The sequence below is a fragment of the Lichenostomus cassidix genome, chromosome 3 (genome assembly GCF_008360975.1).
Source record: "Lichenostomus cassidix isolate B80296 chromosome 3, HeHo_3.0, whole genome shotgun sequence".
Lineage (NCBI taxonomy): Eukaryota > Metazoa > Chordata > Aves > Passeriformes > Meliphagidae > Lichenostomus > Lichenostomus cassidix.
Window position 1 is genome coordinate 50,962,848 of NC_139483.1, and position 23,582 is coordinate 50,986,429.

Consider the following 23,582-nt stretch of genomic DNA (forward strand, 5'->3'; position numbering starts at 1 on the left):
TGCAGAAAGAACATAACTATTAGTCAGACAATACCCACAACAGAGTCTAAAGTAAAAGCTATTGGAGTTGATAGAAACAGAAAGCATTTGATGAACTCTAATTTTGGTTTTCATCATGCAGATTCAGGAAAATGTCTTTCTCCACTTACAAGGTCTTGGTGTCCTCATGTGCCACTATTTAGATTCTCTGCTCTAAGCTTCTGCTGCTGTAACATTAACGTGACTATACAAAAATAAGCCAATTCAGAACAATAAAATTCTCCAGAAGACTGAAATTTATTGTAAGTTTTCACTAAAAAAGCAAGGCTTTTTTGAAGGATGTTGCACTGACAATCCAAGAGAAATCCTGCATTTGTTGGGAAAATAAGGACGTACCACGAGCAACACAGTCCACTTCCTTATAGCGCCTTTTCAACATCCCTTGGCCATGACCTGGATGGCCTCCTGTGTGAGAAAATACTTGTTTCCGTCTGTGCTTATTCATCTCCTCATCTCCATGCTGAGGTTATCAGCTCTGGTGCTGGCTACAGCAGCGGCTTACAGAGGCAACTGCTTGTCATTGTAACATCTCAGCTGTCACCCGTACCAAGGTGCTGTCAGACACTGTGTTCATATGCCCACATGGCAGTGTAGGAGACCACTAATATCAGCACTCATTTTTGACCATCTGTTGTTAATAACAATAAAGTTTAAAAATACAGGAGTTTATAACCCTATGCCACAGTTTACAGCTGTTTCATTTACAGACAAAGAGAAAATACAGAATTATTTGGTCAAAATGAGAGGGAGCAGGACATTTTGAAGGGGAATTCAGGAGCCCTAAACCATTCCTTTCTGAAACAGTCACTATTACTACTCCTTATCTGGAGACTTGTTATTCTTAAATATTTATTTCCTGACATTATTATTTAATATTTGTATCCATGCCCCTAAAGCAAAAAGTCATCGCAGGCTTAACAACTCAGCATGACTTTGAAGATCAAGCTTAAGTAACAGCACAGAAAATTGTCAACAAAATATTATTAAAGGAAAAATTAACTTAAAATCAATTGTTTTTATTTTAATGCATTCATATAATCACTGGCCTCCCCTTTCCATAAACTGGTTGTAAAATCTCTTGAGACAGAGGACTGTTGTGCTGCACATATGCCTAATGATACTATAAGGGCATATTAAAAAAAGGAAGGAAAAAAATTATATAAGACTTTATAGGGGCAATCACAGCTCATCAAGTTATTTTCTTTTACATATGAAATCAGGCCCACTTAAGGGAATTTTCCCATTTATTATCCCAAAGGAAAAAAAGGCAGGGGGTTGGGGTGGGGAGAATTTGGCATGCACATATACAAAACCCTTCAATAAATAGCCATGCCTGAGCAAATTCACTCTTCTCTCTGTTAAACATTCCCGTCTCAAGACTTTGTTTCAAGACACATCCTCCTAATGAATAGCTGGACCTTGTCAGCACAGCTGGGAGTACCAACACAGCATTTCATTCCAAAACCCGGTCATATCCTATTCCGCAAAAGGTTGAGTGCCGTTATTTCTTTGCCTATCTTGCTTTCTCCTGCTTGCGAGTGTCTCGCCAGGCATGATTCATGTTACATAACTCCAGCTTGTTAAAAACAACAGTTATGTAGCTAGGTAGTACGAAAGATTAATGAGGTAAATCCAGAAGTTGCTTATTACAGAACCCAGACAAAAGCTGCTCCTTAAATAATATGCCTATGCAACATTAAACAAATGAATCAGCCACTGCACCAGCACTGTTTACATTCAAAATTAATTAAATCTTTCAAATTCAGGATACTGTACTCTAGACTACTCAGTGTCTCTTCTCACGCCACAATATGCAAACTCCCCTAGTGCATATGTGTTTTATTTTTTAAAAGTGACCCGCTCCCCCCCCCAGTCTTTAGAGAATAACAGTTGAATACCGAATCAATCAATTTCACTCACAAAAACACTGTATTGCTTTCATGTTCTGGATGACTACGCTGAAATAAAACCCTCCTCCCTGAGTAAGCTGCAAAATGCTCGTGTTTTGCAAATAACCATTTTTACTCATATCCCTGTTTTGGTTATGAAGTGTAAAAGCAGCAGCTAGACAGAGTTAAACAGGCTTCCTGTCAATGTTCTGCAAGAAGCCAGCCTCTGTATTGCAGCAAGGCAAAGAAATCTGTTCAGGCCCTGTATATTCAGCATTATTCAGCACTATTGGGACCATATTCCAGCATCCCTCAATGCCCACCTGACAGTGTATCCTATACATTAAGGCAGTGATATGGTCTCCCCAAGGCAAATCATCACCTGACCATCCTGGTCTTTGCAGCTCAGCTGTGCCCAGTGACATGCTCCATGGAGCAAGCCATTGCCACATAACTGTATTCTCTTCTCAGTCACTTCTCCAGGAGGCAAAAAAAAAAAAAAAAAAAAAAAGGCAAAAAAAAAAAAATTACAAAGCTGGTATTCCTGGCATCAGCACCACAGCACAGCAATAGGGAGGTGACTGGCTGCCCCGGGGAGGAGGCAGCAGCAGTGGGGGTCTGTGAGAGCACCAGCTGGCTGCTGAGCCCAGACCTGAAACTAGGTCTCAGCCCACTCGACTGCAGGGAAAGGGAGGGAAAAAAAAAAAAAAAAAAAAGGCAGCAGCACTTTCTCAGAGCAGGAAGAAGGGGAGGCCACGAGCGTTTCCTGTTGTGCAGCTGAAACAAGCAAAGACGTCATTACACTTACGCTCCCTCAGGGTGTCAGCAGATTGAGGGCCAAAGTTCAGTCATTTCCAATGCACCGCAAGGAGGGAGGTTTTGGAGGAGAAACCAGCAGTGGCTTTATTGCTAACAGCGTTCTCTGCACTTGCATAGCAAAACAGCTAAGCAGCATGTTACCAGGCTCAGCTGCAAAGTATCGTATGTGACTAGAAACAATATTTGCTCAGGAGCCGTGCTGCTCCTGTTTTTCTTGTACGGCTTGTGTAAGAATAGTACTGCAATATAGAAATAGAATAAAATATTACTATAATATCAAAATGCACTACGCTTTTTCTGCAGCCTGTCCTCTTGCAAGCATCTAGAAATCAAGCCTGACATTGCTTTGGATCCCAGGAAAAAAACATGTGTTCTAAAAACATCAGGGGCACAACTAGTGTGTAGAACTCCAGGATTCCCTTGTCAGATATGGCTGACAAACTGGCAGAGCGAATACAGATGTTTCTTTTCAAATTTGCCTCTGTCTTTCTGAAGCAGGTAAGGTCCCAGCTTAAAGAAAAGGGTGAGGATGCAGGAGCTGGGTAGTGGCATGAGGATGGCCAACATTTGGTAGCTGATATTCACCCAGGCTGTCCACCTAAATATAAGCAAATCAGTATAACTGGCAAGTCCAGGGACAATCTGGACTGCAGTCCTACCCACCTTTACTACCTTTTAAAGTTAAACATTAGAAAGACTTTTCAAACTGAAAGCATCGTCAAGAATCCAAATGAGACCATTCAGGAGGTTTCAGAGTCCCCACCCATCACTGGAAGCTTTACAGTGCAGTCCGAACAATCACCTGTAGGAAATGCTTTGGTTATGGCTGATCCTCTCCTGGGGTAGAGGGATGCACTGGCTTACAGTACACTCTCACTCATAAGACACATTCTAGACCAATTTTTGATAGTCTCTGAACAACATGTTAAAACACAGTGATAAATACAGTCATTCCACAATAAGCATGTCCCAGCATACACTGATTGTGGCAGATTGGGTAGCAGTGCTCCAGTTGATAGAAGCTGTTTTACAAATAGAGGTACTTAACAAACCTCAGTGAAAAAGGTTACAAGTAGTTTGGAAAATGCATTTCTGAATTCTCTTCTCATCCTACCATCACTAGCTGAAGAGAGTATTTGTGCCTTATTTCTGCAAAAACCACCCTGTGGTCACACCAGGAACTGAAGCCAGTCTTTCAGCCCTAGTAATCCAAGGTAATACAGCTGAAACTAGGGAATCACCAGCCTCTATCTTGGAGTCATAATACATTGTATCTTTCATGGGACATAGGCAGTGTCACTGGCTAACCAAAACTGCTCATTTTACTAAAAGAAGGTAAAATATAGTATTTTAATTATTTATAAACTAAACATTTTGGATATACTTTTAAAAACATTATTCCACAAGGATATGAGTTTGTTTGGTTATTTTCTACCCTTTCTTTTAGAGGCAAATTTTTCAAAGATAGATTATCTTTAGGACCGGTTGCCCAGGTAGCATGAAAAAACATCTGTTGCTTCGTGTTCTTACATTAGCTTGAAGACTTAATCCTGAAGGTTGTCAACCTGGCACTAACAATCAGGACTCTTTTCAATATAAAAAAATAAGCAGAAAAATTAAGTCTTTGCTATTGACAATGATTTGCAGTACACAGGCATTAACTGCAGCAGAGACAGCTTGTATTAGCTCAATCAGAATAAAGTGAGCAGAATCTAGCCCTTGAAACTGTGGTTGCTGGAACAGCATCCAGCCCATATGATACAAAGCAATGGGTGTAAGTAGTGACACCTTCTCTCTTCTCCTTAGAGAAGGAAAAAAAGGGTAAAATCATCAAAAGTACTGTAGGAAAGCTTCCACTGTGCACAGCATCCTAAACAACACATGAGAGAGCCATCTGACTTTCTGAAATCTGACCACTTGGTACCGCACTCAGAATAAACTTGGCCAACTATTTTTAGACCCATATCCAAGAATGAAGGAAATGCACCAACAATCTGTACTTCTGACCATACTGAGACAATTGGCGCATGGCACAGCAGCAGCACAGGGCCAGGCTGTGTAACCACCAGGCACTGCTGTGCCCTATCACAATAGGCATTTTCCACACATCTACAGCTGCCTGTTGCAATACAGTGTCTGCTAAAGAATAGAGACTGTATCAAGGAACAGCAGTGGATTCACACACCCATCCATGTCCTGAGAGCTAATTTTCATGTAATTATATCTTCCTGTTCCATCAGTTAACAAACACTATTAAGTCATCTCTCTGCCATGGTTTGAGGTGAGAAAGTGCAAAATGCTCTCTGCAGTATCCAAATATGACCCTAATACTTTTAAAAGAGCTGGATCTGTTGTGTTGGGTTTCATTAAACGTTTGAAACTTAAAGTGAAGAGACAGATGCAAACTGGGACCTGACTCACTGACAGTACCCTCACTACGCTGATGAAAACACATGCCTTTCCACTCTGAAAGAGAAATTGGTTGTAGTACGTACAAATACATACGGTATGTAACTCTTAAGATTGGCTACCTACAAAATACCTAACACCTTTGCTGTTTCCCACAAACTCAGTTACGCTTGTACCATCTACAACATCCCTATAATACTTAGAATAGAGCCACCACATTGTATCATTTGGGAATTCAAACTATGTACAAGGTTTCTATAATTCTTTCACTTCCATTTGAAGAGAAGAGCAAGTGGAAAAATCATTATCTTGAAATTTTTTGTTGAATTGTCACATCACTAAGGGAATTCTCTCAAATGATCCTACAAGCAAACAATTAAAATATCCTGTGCCAATTTTATAAGGAAAACAAGGCGAACACAGATGACAAAGTCCAAGCTGCCAAAACAGCTGATAGCAGGTCATTATTTATCTTCAAAAAATACGTGGCAAAAACCAGAAAGGGCGGGGTGGGGCTTGTTTTTCACTGTGAACCTGGTGTCCAGCCTAAATACAGCAGTACACAGAATGCAAGAGAAGAGTCTGCCCACTGCTGAGGGGCATAATCCAACCAGCAGTGCAGTGGCAGCAATCAGAAATTCCCGAAGTATTCCTCATCATTTTGTCTTCTCCTTTACTGCACTCAGCAGCCCCATGCCCTGCTCTCCTGCCCCAGGAGGACACTGCCACCAGCACTGGTCTCTCGTGCCAGGTACCTGAGGGGGTCTTCAGGCACAGGGATGAGCAGCCTCCCATTCAGAAGCCACTGGGAAAATGCTACATTCCCAAGAGCAATGTTCCGATTGTACAGTAGGGTTAGGTTTAGGATGAAAACATTAAACTTGGAATGGGATGATGCCATGTAGTGCAGATATCCCTGGGTGTCAGTAGAGACATGGTGTGAGAGTGTGTATGTGCCTGTGGTGTGTCTACACATATTTACATACATACACATGTCCATGTGTGAGTGTGTAGATACAAAATAATATACACACATGCACATAAATAATATATATATCTTCACATTAATTATAATTCACATTAAGTTAATACATAAAAGTGATTTGACTAAGTGGTACCAAAACTCCATTATTGTAACTATCTTTTATAAGCAATGGCTTATGGAGATTCTTTGGGCAAACATGGGAAGGTGGGGGGGGGAGTGGGAAAAGGCAAGCCCTTATTCTGGGACTTCCTCAAGTATTTATATTTTATTTGAAATGTCTAATCAAGACAAAGCAGATCTGAAACCCATGTTCAAGAACCTGAAATTTGCAACAAGAGATAACCTAATTTCCAGAAACCAAAAGCAATTGCTAAAATATTTATTTAAAATGTTTTCATGGAAACAAAGAGAAAACACTTTAAAAATGTTAAAAATATTAGATCAACTTGACTGCTTCTGTATCTCATGAATTCAAAAAGATCCTAGGCAACAATATTTAGAATAAATATTTTTCTTATGGGAATAGCATTTTCACCCAAGCTGACCAGATGATATCAATTAAAAAAACAAAGATTAGATGCAGAAAACACATCTACTGACCTAAAAACTAAATTGTACTACAATGAGTACAAAGCTAGTTTAATAAGATATTTACTTCTACTTTCAAAGATCTTCTTACTTTTAGGGCAAAAATGTTTTTTCCCCATGCAATATTTTGAACTAATTTCAATCCAAATATGAAAATCTGTTCACTAAAACTTCAAAGAGCACACCCTACTCAGTGTAAAATATTGCAATCATACACAAAGTTGTATATATCCAAGGCAAATCCAATACTGATTCAAAGTTCTTCACTTGCCCTATGTGCACACCTTAAAAAAATGAAAGGAAGACGAAGAGCGACATAAATAAATACAAACCAGTGATACAAAAATACAGTAACTTTCTACGCAATATACCATCTGTTCTTCCAGAAAAGCACGCTGCATCAAGCCACAGGGGCTACAGCTATGAAAAGCCCTTGTAGAAGAGCCAAGTTCTGTAATGAGCAGTTTCAGAAGCTGTGGAAAACTGTACCAGCCACCACAGTAAGGAGGCAGCATGTGATGTGCTCAGTGGGAATCACCGTCTCCCCATCCTGTGGGCTGGGGTTACCCAAGCTGCCACAATGTCCTCAGAGAGCTCCCCAAATCTTGCAAACCCAAGGTCAGAGGTTCACAGCATACCAGGAAAGTTGGGCCGTGCTGCAGAGCAAGTGCTAGTTTGAGGATGTGGTGTTTTGCCATGGCTTTTTACGGGAAAGTTTTGTCTCCAGAGTTACAGACACAGTAAACTGGATTTCCCCGACTACTCCACAGACCACACCTCCACTGTTGCTGCTCCCTTCTCTTGTACTGGGGATCTAGGCATACAGAAATAGTTTCCAGAACATGGGAATAGGCACCCTGGTGCGCCTACTGCCCCTGAGGCACATGAAAACTAGGAGCTGCAGTTGCATGCCAGATGCTTGCTCACTGTTGTGTGCCTTAGAGCAAATGAAGTGAGCGTCTTCCAGCCACTTGGGCAAAGAGGCAGGCAGGAGAGACCCAGATCAAAGAAGTACTAAGGGGTGCTCTGCTATAGTTCAGAAGGCCAAGTATGGTGTGCAGCCCTCTCCTTCCAGCTGGCAAAGTCTCAGGTACTCAGGATTATGCAGTAAGAACTTCCTTCTGCCGCTTCTATTGTTATTCATTACGTGTGTGTTAAAAAAGGTATCCGGCCTTTCCAGACTTCGGTTGCATTATCACACCAAACACAGGCTTTAGGGCAAGGTCTGAGCTTTGTAAACCACACTTTTAAAGTGTTTGCTTGTGATCTCTGTCACCATCCCCAGAACAAATGACGGAATCACAGAACCCTGGGCAATTAGGAGACCATACCTCGACTGGAGGGAATTCATGAGCCAACACATTATCACAGCTCTCATTAATAAAATAATAAACTGTGCAATTACAGTGGGTTGTACACATACCTTAGGGTATGCAATAAGGCACAAATTTAGAAACAGAGTATTTCCAACAACCAACAACAACTTAAATAGGCAAGGATCCTTATCAAACAATTAGGTTACTCAAGAACTACTCCAATAACTGGGCCTTTTTGCCCAGGGTTATGCATTCTAGAGTTAAGGCATAGGCTTTTGTTGAAATAGGCTTTTTCCTTTTCCTTTTTTATTTTGTTTGTACTCTTTTTTAAAAAAACAAAAAACAAACAAACTCATCTTCCCTCTAATCCACCCTCCAGATGAGGTACAAGATTATTTTTTTAATTACATCAAAAAATGGGGAAGTGCAAAGAAAAACTTCATTATCAGGGATAAACTACTTCAGTTTGGCACTACTGGGCTACAGATGGAGAAGTAGATACATAGGACAGGAAGATTACACCAGAATGAAACATCACACTAGAACCATGCAAACTTTTGTATATATTGTTTTATCTTTCTTTTTATGCTGAACCATACCAGACACAGACAAACCCAAAAACCTTTGAAATTATGCCATTTGAAATACGCATGCATCAGACCTCATTAAGAAAAAAATACAAAAGGACATCATACACAAACTAAAATTAAATGCAAATTCCTTGTATCTTAATAATTACAAAATCAGATAATGGGATTTCACTGGGCAGACAAACACACAGGACAAGTAAGATACAGCCCTGGCTCCAAGCAAGTTCCTTTTTCAGCTGGGTTAAAACTACAGATAATAACAAAAAAAAACAAAAGCTAAAACCACAGCTCTAAGCCACTGTCAGTTGCAACACTTGGCACCTAAGACTTCATGCATCTTATATACAAATCACAATGAAAACACCTTGGAGTACATAATGTATTTTTTTTTCTAAATTACCTTATACCATCTGGCAATGCAAAGATCATTTCTGTTGAGAGTGCCTTTTGTTGTAGGTCTTCTCTGCCTGAAGTGTCCAGAGGCTATTTCTATGCAGACAGTTTTTCCAACATTCTCACCTAGTGTTACTATATTCAATGAAAAGCAAACCTTGCATGCTGAAGGTTTCCATTTATAGGCTGAGACAGTCACGAGGAGCACAGTTTGAGCAGTACAAGTCCTAGCTACAGCCGATGGCAAAATCCTGGCCTCATGAAAAAAAAAAAAAAAAAAAATCAATAACAACTTCCCATTCTGCACTTTTATTTGTCAGGATACAATCCAAAATGACAGAATTTTCATTATATTCACAAGAGATGAGGCAGTTCACATGGTGTCACAAGCTGTGCTGGGCACAGCTTGATGTCATCTTCTCAGATGGGGGGCACTGATTAGAAAGGTGTGAGATGAGAGCAAGATGGTTTTGTGTTGGCTCCAGAGAAAGTGAAGGTCCAGCAACAAGATCCGTGTTGGCATGATGCAAGCGCTTTTTAGGATAGCTTTCATTTCCATCATCTCTTTACATGGGTAGTCTGCTCATAGATCAACTTTCTGGTCAGTTTCCTACACCCATGAGACCTGGAAGCACTCGCTCAGCTGTAGTGGGGAGGTGGGCAGGAGGAGCAAGGCTCTGTGAGCACCATGCACAAGGTGAATGTCAGGCACCATCAAGGACAGGGCCTCGGGAATGACCTTTTCACCTTCTGAGCAGACTGAGAGTGATATGACTATGTCCTTCAAAAACACGGGGATGCAAAAGGAATTCAAAGTGCTTCAACTTAAAGGCAAATGGTCTTTATGGTCCAACAAGATATGACCTTGGCAGAGTCAGTCACAGGCAGCTAAATGGGCCATGCTCACTCACTGATCCTGCTGCATCCTCCTATCAGCAGAGCACCAGGAACAGAGGATAACAATTTAGAAAGATCACCTGGGCAAATTCTGATACACACTCGCCAAAGCAGGACCACAGCAGTTCATAGAGAACTAATAAGATATTTTACCTTTTCAACAAAATGTGGCTGTGTATATACATCTATATAGACACTTGTGAAATAAATGCTAATAGTCACACATAAATAATGCAAACAGATTTATTTATTTAAAATATTTTCTTTGAGAGTTAAACAACAGCAGAAGTTGAATCTACATGGAATCTAGGACAAATCTTCCTCCCAGTGACAAACAAGCCAGACCTCCAACCATGAGCTTTCATGAAATTATTCCAGGTATATTGTACTATGAAGGAGACAGAACATGACTAGAGGTAAAAGCTAGGACCACATATATGTACATAAGTCTATATGTATATACTTAGACATGCATTCTTAAATATTTCTTCACACAACATGGCAAGCCCCCTCCATTTTCTGCTGTAATATGTTCATTTTTGATGGGAAAGCATCAAAGCAAGAGCAAAAAAAAAAAGCATTTTTTGCTGAGATAAAAAATCAGGTATAATCCCATCACCTGCATGTGACACTGTCTGAATTAGGCCATGAAACTGAAACACCACTCTCTGTTTTCTAGTGTGCAAATCTGTAAATAGCCATCAAATATATTTATTACACTTGTGGTTCACCAGACAACCCACTTGACTGAGAAAGAGATAGTCAAAATTAGTTTCATTTACTCCCCTGCTTGCTAGTTAAGTGGGTTGAACTATTGACTGGGATCAAATGCTACTGCAAATAAATTAAATCAAAACCATGCATAAGCAAATGCATAAGCAAAAATAAATACCTTCAAGCACTGAGCAAGACAAGAAGCCTCATATTCTGTGTGCAAGCTATCTGTGGAGATGTCAAAGTTAGAAGTTGGAAGTTAGAGGATGTTACCCCTGTATGCTTGATGGTGCCTTCTGTAGGATCTTAGTTACTCATCAACACTTGCTTGTACAACTTGCGACTGGACAGGGATTGTAAAGACTGTATTACTAAAATTCTGTAGGTTGAGGACAATGTTAGAGGGAGACTTAATCTGATAAAAATAACTTCCTGTAGGCAATTATAACCACTGTCAGTCACATCCAAACCTCCCCTCCCCATCTTATTGATCTTCCCCTCTAAGCCTCATCCTCACCCAGCATACATGCAAAATTGTGTATTTAACATCCCTGTTTTCTTCTTCAATTAATAAGGTTGTGAGTGAGAAACAGAAAGAAAATTAAAAGGTTTCTCTCCATTTCTGGAAAATATGCTGCACTGAAGTTTTGGAGAGGTGTGCATAAAGGAACTCCATCATCCCATGTGTCTTTCTCTTTCCTGCCATGCAGAGTGATCTGGGGAGCAAGGGAAGGAAAGTCAGGGTACATCTACTGAAAGCTACTTCACTGCTCCTAAAGAAGAATGAGCAAAGACCCCAAACAGACCACTAAAAAGCATCACACAGAGGACATGGACCAAAATTAAAGTGAAGGTTCTTTTTGTACACTCGTCTTTTACAAGTGAATGTGTCCAGTCCAACCTCCCATCATGGAGGGTTCAGGTTTATCAGCTTTGGATGAGGAAATCTGTACAACCCAGAAGCAAATCAAGCATTTCCAAGGTGACGTGTAAACACATCTTGCCCTTGCTCCCAAAAGAAAAATTTGGAATACCTGATATGCTTCCATTCCCTTCTCTATTACTTTCTCACCTCTCCTTCAAGCCTGTTCGTTAAGGTAAGATAGAGAGTGATTAAATTTTTTCCATTAAGAGATCACAATCTAATTTAATAGAATCATTGAACAACTTTATGAGCTGAGCTAAAAACAAAGCAGAGAAAATGAATGTACTGTATGTCATCCTTTTGCCTTCTGACACTTCACAGAACAAAGTCCTGTCAGACCAAAGAAAGGTGCTGTCATACTACTGCATATCAATTCCAATTTACAACCTTACTTGTTTAGAAAAAAATAGCTGACTCAAAATTGCCCAACTAATTACTTCCAATCATGCAGTAGTTTTACTAATGCGTGGCTGACTGAAGTTTTTCACCAATAATTAACATTACTCACTACAATGAATTAGGTCAAAGATGAGCACCATTTGTGTATTTAATTAGTAATTAGGTAAATCAGAGACTAAAAATATATGACATATCAAAAATGACAGCTTACTGGACCAACTTCACTGTCCTCTTGATCCCAACATCTCCCACCATACCAACCAACTGCAGAGGTAGCAACACTGTATTTGGTATCACTCTAGCTCTAAAACAAATACCTTTCTGTCAGTCTGTATTTCACTAACATCATTTCCTCCTATGTGTATTGTATAAATGACTCCTACCCCTTGCACTTATCACGAATTTCTTCAGATGTATCAGTAACATCTTGCTAAGCCTGTATCAAAATTCAATTCACAAATTAAATACATGTAGCTTATCCATTATTTAAGCCTTAAGAAATCAAATATTCTAGCCAAGCAGCACTGTGAAAATATCCACTAACTTTTAGAAGGATTTTGCTACTATTGCAGGACCAAGCACAAAATAATGGAACACACTGCAAGTTTTGTTTGACACAAATTTACTAAGAATGTTGGAAGAAATTGTATTCACATAGCTTTGCAGAGGTTTCAAAGCAAAATCTCTTAACTCGAAGAGCCTAGTATCACAGCCTCACCTGGTGATCAAAACAGAATATCATATCACACAGCATCAAGATGTCCAACTTTATAGTCTCATAGTTGATAGTTTAATCATATTTTTACCAAACTGTAGAAACTTTTATTGACTTACACAGGACAGGGAATTTGGCTGTAGGAGTCTGTGAATGTCCTGCCAAAAAGAACTATTTTACCTCAGACAAATGCACATAAAAGGCTTTCCATAAGCAGCTTCAGAAATTGCATTTATAAACATAACTGATTTTAAATGGGAAAAAGTCAGAATTGGTCCATCTCTGTTATTACAGAATACCATGAATTGCACTTGATTTTCTTTTCTAAAACATTAACAAAACAGTTTTGGAAATTCAGCTCTCAAGATGAATCAGTGTTTCACAGGTGTCACAGAGGACTCAGTTGAACACTGTCAGCATGCAGAGATGTCAGTGAACCATAGGCCTGCACTACTCTCTAGGGCATCTTTTTTTCATTGCTAATGCTTGTGCAGAAAGAAAGAAAATCATATTCAGTCTTCACAAAAATTGACAAGAGTTAAGAGCAAATAAAGATATTATTTTTCATCTAACTGAACTATTTATTTTAGCTGTCTTTGAAAGACAAGGAACATAAAACTCCACATACTTCTAGAACTTTTGTAAGCAGACTACACTCAAAATGAGCTACACTGACCTATGAAGATTGCTAATAGATGCCAGCAATTTAGTCTCTGTTGAATACTGACTTTGGTCTAAACTAAATAGTTTTTGCTCTAACTAAATAATGTCACGTCTTGTTGTCAAGGAAGGGTAACCTCGATTATTATTTCATACTATTCTTTCTTGACACACTACATATGTTTTGCTTTAATGCAACCCACAAACACAAAACATATAAATACAGAGATTGGGACATTTATCTTATTTAAACAAACAAAAACAACAAAAAACCCGCACTGATATGCAAGAAAATCCCACTGTCTAGTAGACTAATTTTGATACTCCTGATCTTGTGCCATTAGATTTTTTTTAACCTTAGAGCTCCGTTCTGCCTACACACAGATATTGCTCTATGGAAAAACTGCTCAATAAATAATATTTCAACAAAATTCTCTGGTATTATATCATATCTTACACTGTGCAGTTAGAATTGTCTTTCAGCTTTTTACATTTCTTTAGCAATACTATTCTCTGTAGCCACAAAAGTCTAAACTTCCCCATAAATTACAGAAAACAACTTGGGATTTTTCTGCTTCATTTTTTTAATGAGTATTTTCTTATGAAGAGAGTCAAACTCTACTTTACTGCATTACTTTTAAAATGTCACCTGACACTAATTTCATTTTCCATTAGCTCCTCTAGTTTTCACTTTTCTATTAAACTGAACTATACATGCAAATCACCTAACTGCTTCTCTTTGTAAGGAATTTCCAATAAACTAGTCCCTGAAAAAGAAACTTTCTGTAGCAACCAAACCTTGAATTTATTGTATGACACAACAGCAATTAAGCCATGCCTTTCAAAAAATACTGTACATCCTCCCCCCACTTTTTGCAACTTGCATAAATCAAAGATTTTAGCCAGAGCTGCAGCAGTCTCCTACAACTTACTTAAGCTGCAATTAAGTGAACTTACACATCTAAGAACAGATGTATCCTTTACAATTCTTTTTTGTGTGACTAGGATCAAATTTCTTATATATGAGGTACATTTTTCGGACTCTGTAAGTGTATTAGGGCAGAACTATCAACTAATAGAAAAAAAAAACCAAAACAACAAAATCATTTTCTGTAAAACACAAACTGAGGTGCAACAAAACAAACCCATGCGTACATAAAGTGGCCATAAACTCATTACCTACTACGTTGTTACTTTATTTGTGGTTTCAATGTCATGTTTAGAAGGAACTTTTCTGCTGAGACCACGTTTACATGATAGAGATAGAATGTGCATAAACAAACTCAGAAAAAAGGGGTATTATCACTATACAAACTGGTCATATCAGTATAACCATGTACCAGCAGAATTTACATCAGATAACTAAATCCACATTTGCGCACTGTATTATTTTAAGGAAACCACCTAAGTGGTACATTTTTGGGCGGGTATGCCCTTAGACTTCCATCCAGAGAAAGCGGAGGGGAAAAAAGCATGCAGAGGTTTTTCCTTATTCAAGTAAAAGGCAATATTCAGGTTCAAAAAACAGTAAAAGACATCGAGGGCAGAACAAGCACATACAGATACATAAGCAATATTGTAACCAAAACCAGTGTGGTGCACACTCTGCTGCTGTTACCCTGGCGTACAGAGAACAGAGTGACCATTCTGCAGATGTACAGAATGTGCCTGACAGACAAATGAAAACAAGCACCCAGAATCCACAATACTTCCTCAGAGCAAGAAGAAGCTCTTATGCTTAGACCATATCAACGGCAGCAAGAATTTAATCATAAGACAACAAAAAAATAAAAAAAACAAAAAAGGCAAGAGACTCCCGACAGACAAAACTGCATATGGTACTTGGAATGTCTCCTTCCTATTTGGCTTTGGGGATTTTGAAACACTGTATCAGATTGTTCCCCCTACCTCTCGCACCTTTCCCATGCTCATAGCTTTGTGAGAGAGATTTCTCAGGAACGAACCATACTGGGGACAAACTACTGCAAATGAGCGGGGAGGGTAAAGTCAGTTGTTTAACCTATGAACAAAAGTTCAGAATGGTGAAATAGGATGTTCACGGTGCCTCCCACTTACTATTTCAGTTAAAAGGAAAAAAAATTTAAAACCCCCAGATGTTTCCAAACATTAACATATTCTTTAATTTCACTAATGATTTCTTAAGGTCCAAATAGGGACTTGCTATTTGGTTGTCATAGAAAAACTTCTAATATTTCTATTTACAAAGGATTTTCTCTCTCAGGCTGTCAGATCAGCACTTTTACCAGTCCTAATTTCACTTGATAATGAAAAATATGGCCCCAATGAACTACTTTTCAGTTCTTCTTGCTGAAATATGGGAGTTCTTGCAAAGTCTTACAAAAATTGTTTAAGCACCCAAAAGAGAAACAAGGCTGTACAAAGCTGCTATTTCCTATCAAAATAGCATAACCAGCTCAAAATTTTCATCATTCTATGATAATTCTGTGCTACTTGACTTACATGTAGCATCCCAAATTACTGACTGAATATGTGAAAAATACTATTCTCCATTTTCCATCTAGCTAACACTTCCTCTGTATTTCTGTTTCTTCATTTCTTTAGCAACTGCTAGATATGCTATTGAAGGGAAAAGAAAAACAAATAAAAAAACCAAACAAGCAAATAAAAATCCTGACCCAACCAAACAAAAAATCCTACAACAAACAGATGGTTAAACTACAGGAGAAAGCCAAATAACTTAAAAAATATTTGATCTGTGACATACTACTTCACAGATGCTTATTAAGAAATCTTAAGAAAAAAAAACTGCCTCTTTAAAAAAAAAAAAAAAAAAGAATTTTTAAAACAGTTTCCTCATAACTTATCAGACCTTTTTCAAATAATAAAGGTATGCAGCCTCTGCACTCAACACTCCTGTTCAACTCCCAAAAGTATTAGCAATTAACTCTTCCTGAAGCCTTTAACCTGTAAGATTAATAATAATTATGCATTCCTCCTGCTTGGAGGACCAATAATTTAAAACCACACACTGACAGATTCAGCTCTTCTTAATGTCTGAGGTAAAATGGATAAAACATTTTCTCTTTACCCTGTGTGAAGACCATTGACACAAAGAACCAACTTTCCAGGGGCCTGATTTATGATGGGACCTAAGACAGGAACTCAGTACCCAGCTCTGGCAATTTACCTGCAACTCTTAGGCAGAATTAACTACAAGAAAGTAGTACTTGCTGAGCTGCACTTACAGAGCTGGATAGATAACTATCAATATAGCCAACCAAATTTTATTACAAAGCCCCACCATACTCAAATTTGAAAGACAGCGTGCCATATTTCATAATCCAAGTCACATTACTGTGACTTATACATTACTATGACTTGTATACTCTACAGTAATACTCTTAAATAGCAAGCATTCTTCTCTTTGATGGATAAGTATTGCAGTATTTCACTAAGTAAACCACTTCTGCCAGGCACACAGTTCCTATATTCCCACTACTTTACCCAATATGGTTAAATTGCAAAAGCAGTAACAGTAACCATCCCTGCTGTTGACCAAAAATGATGAGCAGAGCAACATACAAAATGGTACTCTTTACTTTCACTTCTGTTTAAATCCAATTCACCTTGATTCTTTTAAAAACTAGCACCTAAATAAATGAATAAGCAAAGATGTTTGGCTAAATGCTCAACAATAAATGTCCCACTTTAAAAGCATCCAGCTTAGTTACAAACATGCAGACCAGGGTCATAAATTTGCTCACACAACTGACTACAGCCAGTGGTATTAGAAATAGTTAAAAGTCAAAAAAGAATAGCCTTGTAGGGTGCCACCACATAAACTAAACATGATATACTGCCAAACACTCAAGTAGACACATGTACCATTATTCAGCAAGGACCACATGAATGCATATGGCACTCTGTTTTGTCTTCATAGTAACAGGAAGGTTGGTAAACAGATCTCACATATGAGGCAATCTAGTCACTTGAGAATCTAAAAATCTGCCTTTATAAAGAAGCATTCTGCACTGTTGCCACACAATTGGACTTAGATACACAATTAAAAGTCCTCTAGATTTGTGCTGTGGGACAAGTGCTGCTCGATTTTACTCTAATCCATAGCAGTGAGGTTTTAACAAGTCACATCAGTCAGGATGTATAGAACTGCTATGCCCAACAGCCACTGGAAAGTAACATCCACACAACAGACTGCAAAACATTAAAAATGTGGATTATTCGATCAACAAAAGTAACAACACACTGACTTTGTACCATATCATTGCTGCCTTTGCACAGCTGAAAACCACAGTAATCTTAAATATATTCAAAGATGACAGTAGTAACTTCCTAAAACTCACATGAAAAGAAAACTCTAAACCTATTCCACAACACTTAATTTTTTTGAAAAATGAAACAAAGCAAAAAAAAAAATGAAGAAAGTTTCAGATAATCCATACCTGAAGTTTCAGAAATGTCTCCTGAGTGGAAGGGTCAGGAAAGATTTAACATCTAACTGTAAATAAATATAAGCCCCAGGTTACACTGCATCTAAGTATGTCCACGTGCTGCAAATCTAACAGGCAGAGACTCTCCTATCTTTAAAAAACAGATGCACTTTTTCAGCACGTCTGCATATCATCTCGGCTATCAAAATATTGAGGATTCCACACCGCATCCTGAAAACCTGAGGATCAAATTCCTCTGGTAGTCAGTGGTAATCCACAATAACAACAGAATTTAAAACTGGGCCCACTGAATTTGTACCTCGTTAGACCAGTAGTTCCTTTAAAGCAATAATTACTCTAATTACCCGGTGTCCCCAGAACTGCTGCTGACGAGCGGAGCCCCCTTGCGCTGGGAGCTGCACGAACACACGCCTCAACCCACAGCTCCGGGAAGCAGAGAAACACAGACCTACCCAGCAACGCTTCTCCCTTGCTACCCTGCCCACTTGGCTTACTTGTTTTGTAATAATTCTCAGTATAAAGTCATTAGAAGAAAAAAGTAAAGAAAAGGTAACACCCTTGACTAAGTTAGTATTGCCCCTTCTACTATTTAATAATGTACAAACCCAGACAGGTTTCATATTAAAGTAGGCTTCACTTTAAAATAAGACAAGGGAAACTATTTAGCTAAATATTTCTGCTAAAACTCATTAGTATTTCGACTACTTTAAAAAAGTATTTAAAATGATTGCTTAAAAAACCCGAACTCTGCGGTGTTTGAGCAGAAGTTTCATTTCTGCAACTATCATATTTTAAAAAAATAAAAAAAAATTGACCATTAGTGCCAACTAATAAGAAAAACAGAACCCTTTTCCGGGAAATTAAGCTCTGAGGAGCTTTATCGTTGTGCCGGGGCGAGCCCCGGCCGCCTGCCCACGGAGTCAAGCCGCGCTGGCCGGCGGCCGGCAGGGACCCCGGGCCAGGCGGGCTGGGCCTCCCGCCGGCTTCCCCACCGCGGCCCGGAGCTCCTGGGGACACCCAGCACCGGGAGCACGACACCAGCGCCCTCCTTCCCCTCCGCCTCGGGCTCCCTCTCACGAGGGGGAAGGCCGTGCTGCGCGCCAGCCCCCGGCAGGAAGGTCGGGGCGGGCTGCGGGGCATGACCCGGGATAACCCGGGGCTTTCCCCCGCCTCCCCCGCGCCGCTTGACCCCGACGGCGGGGACACGGCGGGGACGCGGCGGGGCAGCCCGCCGTCCCTGCCCGCCTCCCGGCGCGGAGCCGGCGTGCGGTGCTGTATCCTATGCGATATCCTATGCGACAGGCGCGGACGTGCCGCTTACATAATCCCCGCCGGCCGCACACGTACCCCGCATTACATAAGGGATCGTGCCCCCGCCGGCCCCCGCGGCAGCCCCGCCGGCGGGCGGGGGGACGGAGGGAGGGAGAGAGGGAGGGACCCGGCGGCGGCCCCGGCCGAGCCCCTCGTTAACCCCCTTCCTGTGGCGTTTACACGTCATGGAACATTCCCGGAACGGGCCAACGTCCCACCCACTTCAGGGAACAGTCACCGCGGCGCAGCGCGCACACGCACTCTCGCACACGCACCCCGGCGCGGTGCCGGGTGTCCCCGCACACGCACGCACGCCCCCCGAGTCCGGCACCCCCGCGGGGACGCGCTGCCAGCCGGGGCAGATCCCCTCTCTCCCTCCGCTACCTCCGGCGCCCTGCCCGCCGCCGCGCCGGGTGGCCCCGGGCGCCCCCCCTGCTCGGTACCCCCCCATCCGCTCCCGGGGCGCCGGAGGCCGCGGTGAGAGCCCCGTCGGGTCGGCCCCCCCGCGGGCGCCTCTCCCCGGCGGTGACCATGCCCATTCCCCGCCGCAGGAGGGGATTACGCAAGGCAGCCTTCTCCTCATCTGCATACACTTACAAGCCGGGTATTCCCCACATTTCCTAACGGCGTGTCACCGACAAAGGCCTGTCCCCGCCGTGTCCCCCTCCCGCGCCGGCTCAGCGGGAAGGGCCACCGGCCGCGGTGCCCCGGGGACGGTGCCGGTGCCTGCCAGCGCCCGGAGCCGCCGCCACAGAGGTGACTTACCGGTCCGGCGGTTTTACAGCCCCGCCGGCTTCCCCCGCCGGCGCCCTCCCGCCGCCTTGCCCTCCATTTACCCCTGCAGCCCCGGGCGGCACTCGGAGCGCCGGCCACAGACCCCCCCCGCTCAGCCGAGCGCCCTGCCTGCCGCGGCCCGACCCCAGCCCCGCGGCGCTCCGCACCCGCGCCCCGCCGCCCCGGCGCGGCTGTCAGCTGGTGCCGGTGACAGGGGACGAGCGGCGGGCAGGGAGGAGGGGGCTGCCCACAGCAGCCGGTGCTGCTCACCTGGGAAGTCACCGAGGAGGAAGGAGGGAAGCCCTCCCGGTGCCCTTGTTGTTGTTGCCGCTGCTGCCGATCCCGCCGGGCGCTCGTGTTGCTCCTTTGCTAAGGGCTCGCCCGGAGTGAGGCGGCTCGCGGTGCTTCTTTATATATAAAGACAGACAGAGATATTCCAGCGGCCAAGGGGCGCCCGCTTCACGCGTTTATCTTAAGGCAGGTCATTCCTCTCCCTCTTTTTGGAAAGGCTCATCACCATCTCCCTGACAGTGGCGGAGGGGCTGGTGTTGCACGGGGGAGAGGCGGAGGCCCGGGAGCCGCAGCCCGCCCTGGCCGCGGCGGGAGGGAGCGCTCCGCGCTGCAGGCGGCTCCGCCGGGCTATTCCTGGCACCACTTCCCAGAACAGAAGTTACAGGGCGGCGAGCGCGGAGCGAGCGCGGGGAGCGCGCCGCCCGTGACGTCACCGGGTCCCCCCGCGCGGCGGCGGGAGCGCTCCCGGGCGCGGTGCTGGGCGCTGCCCGCCCTGGGAGCCTGTGCGGGGCGGGAGCCGCGGGAGCTCCGCGGCGGGGAGGGCGCGGACCGGGGAGGCAGGGCCTCGGAGGGCGAAGCCGCGGCCTCTCCCCGCCGGCGGAGATCGCCGCTCCCCTCCCCCTCCCCGCCGAGGGAACTCCCAGGAGAGCCAGTCCCGGCTTGCCGTGCGCAAGCCGCGCGTCCTCCCGGCCTGAGAATTTCCTCCGAGGACGCGGGATCCTCCTGCCCCCTCCCCTCCCTCCGCTTCCTTTCTCTCCCTCCCCCGGCCCCTCCGCCCCCTCGCTCTCGCCTGGCCGGGATCACGTTATCTGTCAGGGAGAACAATACACCGCCGGGGCTCCCCGTGCCGGCTTCGCAGCCGAGCCCGGGTCTGCCCCGGGCGGGGACCACCCCGACCCTCGCTCACCCCTCCGCACGTGGCCCCGGAGGAGGGGGCGCGCATCACGCCGGCCCGGCGGGGCTCGCCGCCGCCCCGGAGGGCAGGGAGCCCGCCCGCCCCGGGCTGTGCCGCAGACACAGGCATTTATTGCAACACCCGCTCGCCGCCAGCGCCGCGGCCGAGCCGAGCGAAACGCCGGCCCCGGGAGCGGCCCGCGCCGCCGGGAGGGCGGGCAGGGGATCCGGGCGGCAGCAGCACCGCGCCGGGTAACGGGGCTCGCATCCCCCCCGCCGCCGCTCACGGGGCCGCCCGCAGCCCGTGGGGCCCGCAGCGCCCGGCAGCGGCGGGGCGGGGATCGGCCGGGCCGGGACCGGCGGCGGGGTCCCTGTCACGCAGCAGCCCCGGGCAGAGGCGCTGCAGAGGGAATACCGTCCCGGTGGGGCGAGGCGGTTCTCGTGCTTCCTGGGAGCATCCCACCGCCCTCCCGCCGTGGTCGGGAACCCACCACCGGTTTTCGGAACCGTCGCTGGAGCAGGACCCGGCCCTGGTCCCGCACAGACACGCGCCCCGGGTCCTGCTGCTGACACTGGCTTTGAGCTAGTTAAGCCTGAGCGCGGTTCCTGGGAACAGCGTCTGTATTCCTGAGATTTGCCACGGCTGCTCGGGGAGTGACGCTCAACCGGCTGGTTCCCTCTCCCGGCCGCTCCGGCAGCGCGGGGGTCCCTTCCCTGGCCTCGCCTGCTTCGGCTTTGCCGTGGCACTGGCGCCCGCTGGGTTTTTGACAGCGGGTCTTCACTTAATTTTCAGAGCAAATTTTCTTTCGGGGAAGCCATTCAGCGGCGTTTACGGGCTATCGTAAATTGATTCGAAGTGATGCCAACTCGCAACACCGTCACGGTGACATCGGAAGTCATAGTGGCATCTGAAATTATTCATTTGACTGAAGTAAAAGAAATATATCAGCCTCATGGAGGAAAAGGAAAAAGTTTATACATAAATCCTAGAAGCAGTGGTTATTATGGCAGGTGCCAGGGTAAATAAAACCATTATTCCATAATTTTAGTAGGTAATAATTTTAAGTTGTTCCTGCATCTTTTAGGGACTAGTAACAATTCAGTGCTCAGAGTTGGCGATACAGGGACACAGAAGGACATATAATCTATTAATAAAAATCTTGTCATCCTGCTGTGGTCCTTGGCTCCTGTTGACTTTGGTGGCCTCTGAGTCAGGTTTACAGTGCTTCATTTGCAGAATACAGGAGGTGCAGGAGAGTCTTGGGATTTCTTGGGACTTACCTAAAGTGATATGGGCACAAGATCATATGACCATAATTTTATGATAAATTATGACTTATTTTACAAAAAAACACTTGCTCCTACAAGCATGTTCAATACTAAGAGGGTTGAACAAAGAGTTGCTTGCTCCTTGTTAAGTCCATGAGCATGTCTGTCTTTGTTTTTCTGATTTTGGTGTGAGTGTTACTGTCATTCCTGACACTGAGTATTGTTTGACTGGAATTATTCTGTCTGAGCAAACATATTGACTTTGGGCTTGTGATCTTTATTTGATGTCATGTCAGAATAAGTCAACGGGAGATGGGAGTGCTTAGGATTTGTTTCAAATTGAGGGTTTCCCATCCTGCTGTTTTCCACAACAGCAGCGTTTACCTCTGCCCCCAAATGATGGCCGCCAGTATCTTCCCCTCTGGGAGGCTTCTGACTCCTGACCAGCACCTTTGACTTCTTTGCCCAGCATTGTCATCCTCACTCCTCCCTTTCACATGACTTCAGAAGTTCATTTTTACTGTCACAGAGACCAGCTCACAAAAGATTTGCAACAAGGTTCAGTGTTCAAAATAATTTTAAGGACTTTATTTACATTCATTCTCAAAGCAAAGTAAAATAATGTTTCTCTGTAACATCTTTCAAAATAAGGATCTTTTTCCAATTATGGTGGTTATGTCAAGAGGCTATATTCTGCATGCTTTCCCACATTCTCTTAGTATTGCACCATCTGAGCCACAGCCATTTCCTTCACCATGGTTCTACAAGGTATGTGCTGAAGCTACACCTCTTTGTTACTTTGGTGTTCCCAGGGAAGAGAGTGAAGCTACACCTGTGCTCAGAGACCCTGACTTGTACCAAATTTGTTTGGCTCAGGCCCCAGAGCAGGTTTTGACAAGCTGCACAACTTGCACCTGGCAAGGGTCCTCATCTTGGAGGAGACCTCCCCAGCCAAAGAGGGAAGGAGCTCTTCACATGGTTCCTTCAGCCCACTCCCCCTTTGTGCACAGTTGTAGGGGAATGGCTGTAACTGAGTACAGACTGACCTTCATCCCTGGCTGATGCCCCTCTCCCCTCCCACAGGCAGCATGAGGCAGGAGCACTATCCTGCAGAGGGACTGCAGCTGGGACGCCGGGCTAGTTTTCCTCCGAGACCTCTGCCAGTGACTCCACAGAGAGGCAGCAGACATCTGAATCATTTCCCTCGCCTACTCGTGGCTACAACGTAAGCTAATAATGATGTCCTTGCATCAT

At 43.8% G+C, this 23,582-nt stretch overlaps 1 protein-coding gene across 4 annotated transcripts in view; it reads right to left on the minus strand.

The window, feature by feature from the left end:
- Nucleotides 1-20,279, minus strand: part of HIVEP2 (HIVEP zinc finger 2) — a 137,339-nt gene extending 117,060 nt beyond the window's left edge. For 3 of the 4 annotated variants that reach the window (XM_085055724.1, XM_085055720.1, XM_085055721.1), the window contains exon 1: nt 20,145-20,279. The gene's annotated coding sequence lies outside the window, so the exon portion shown is untranslated. Of the gene's footprint in view, nt 1-17,780; nt 18,027-20,144 lie in introns of those variants that run through there. The other variant, XM_085055722.1, reaches the window with a different exon arrangement.
- Nucleotides 20,280-23,582: the final 3,303 nt, after the last annotated feature.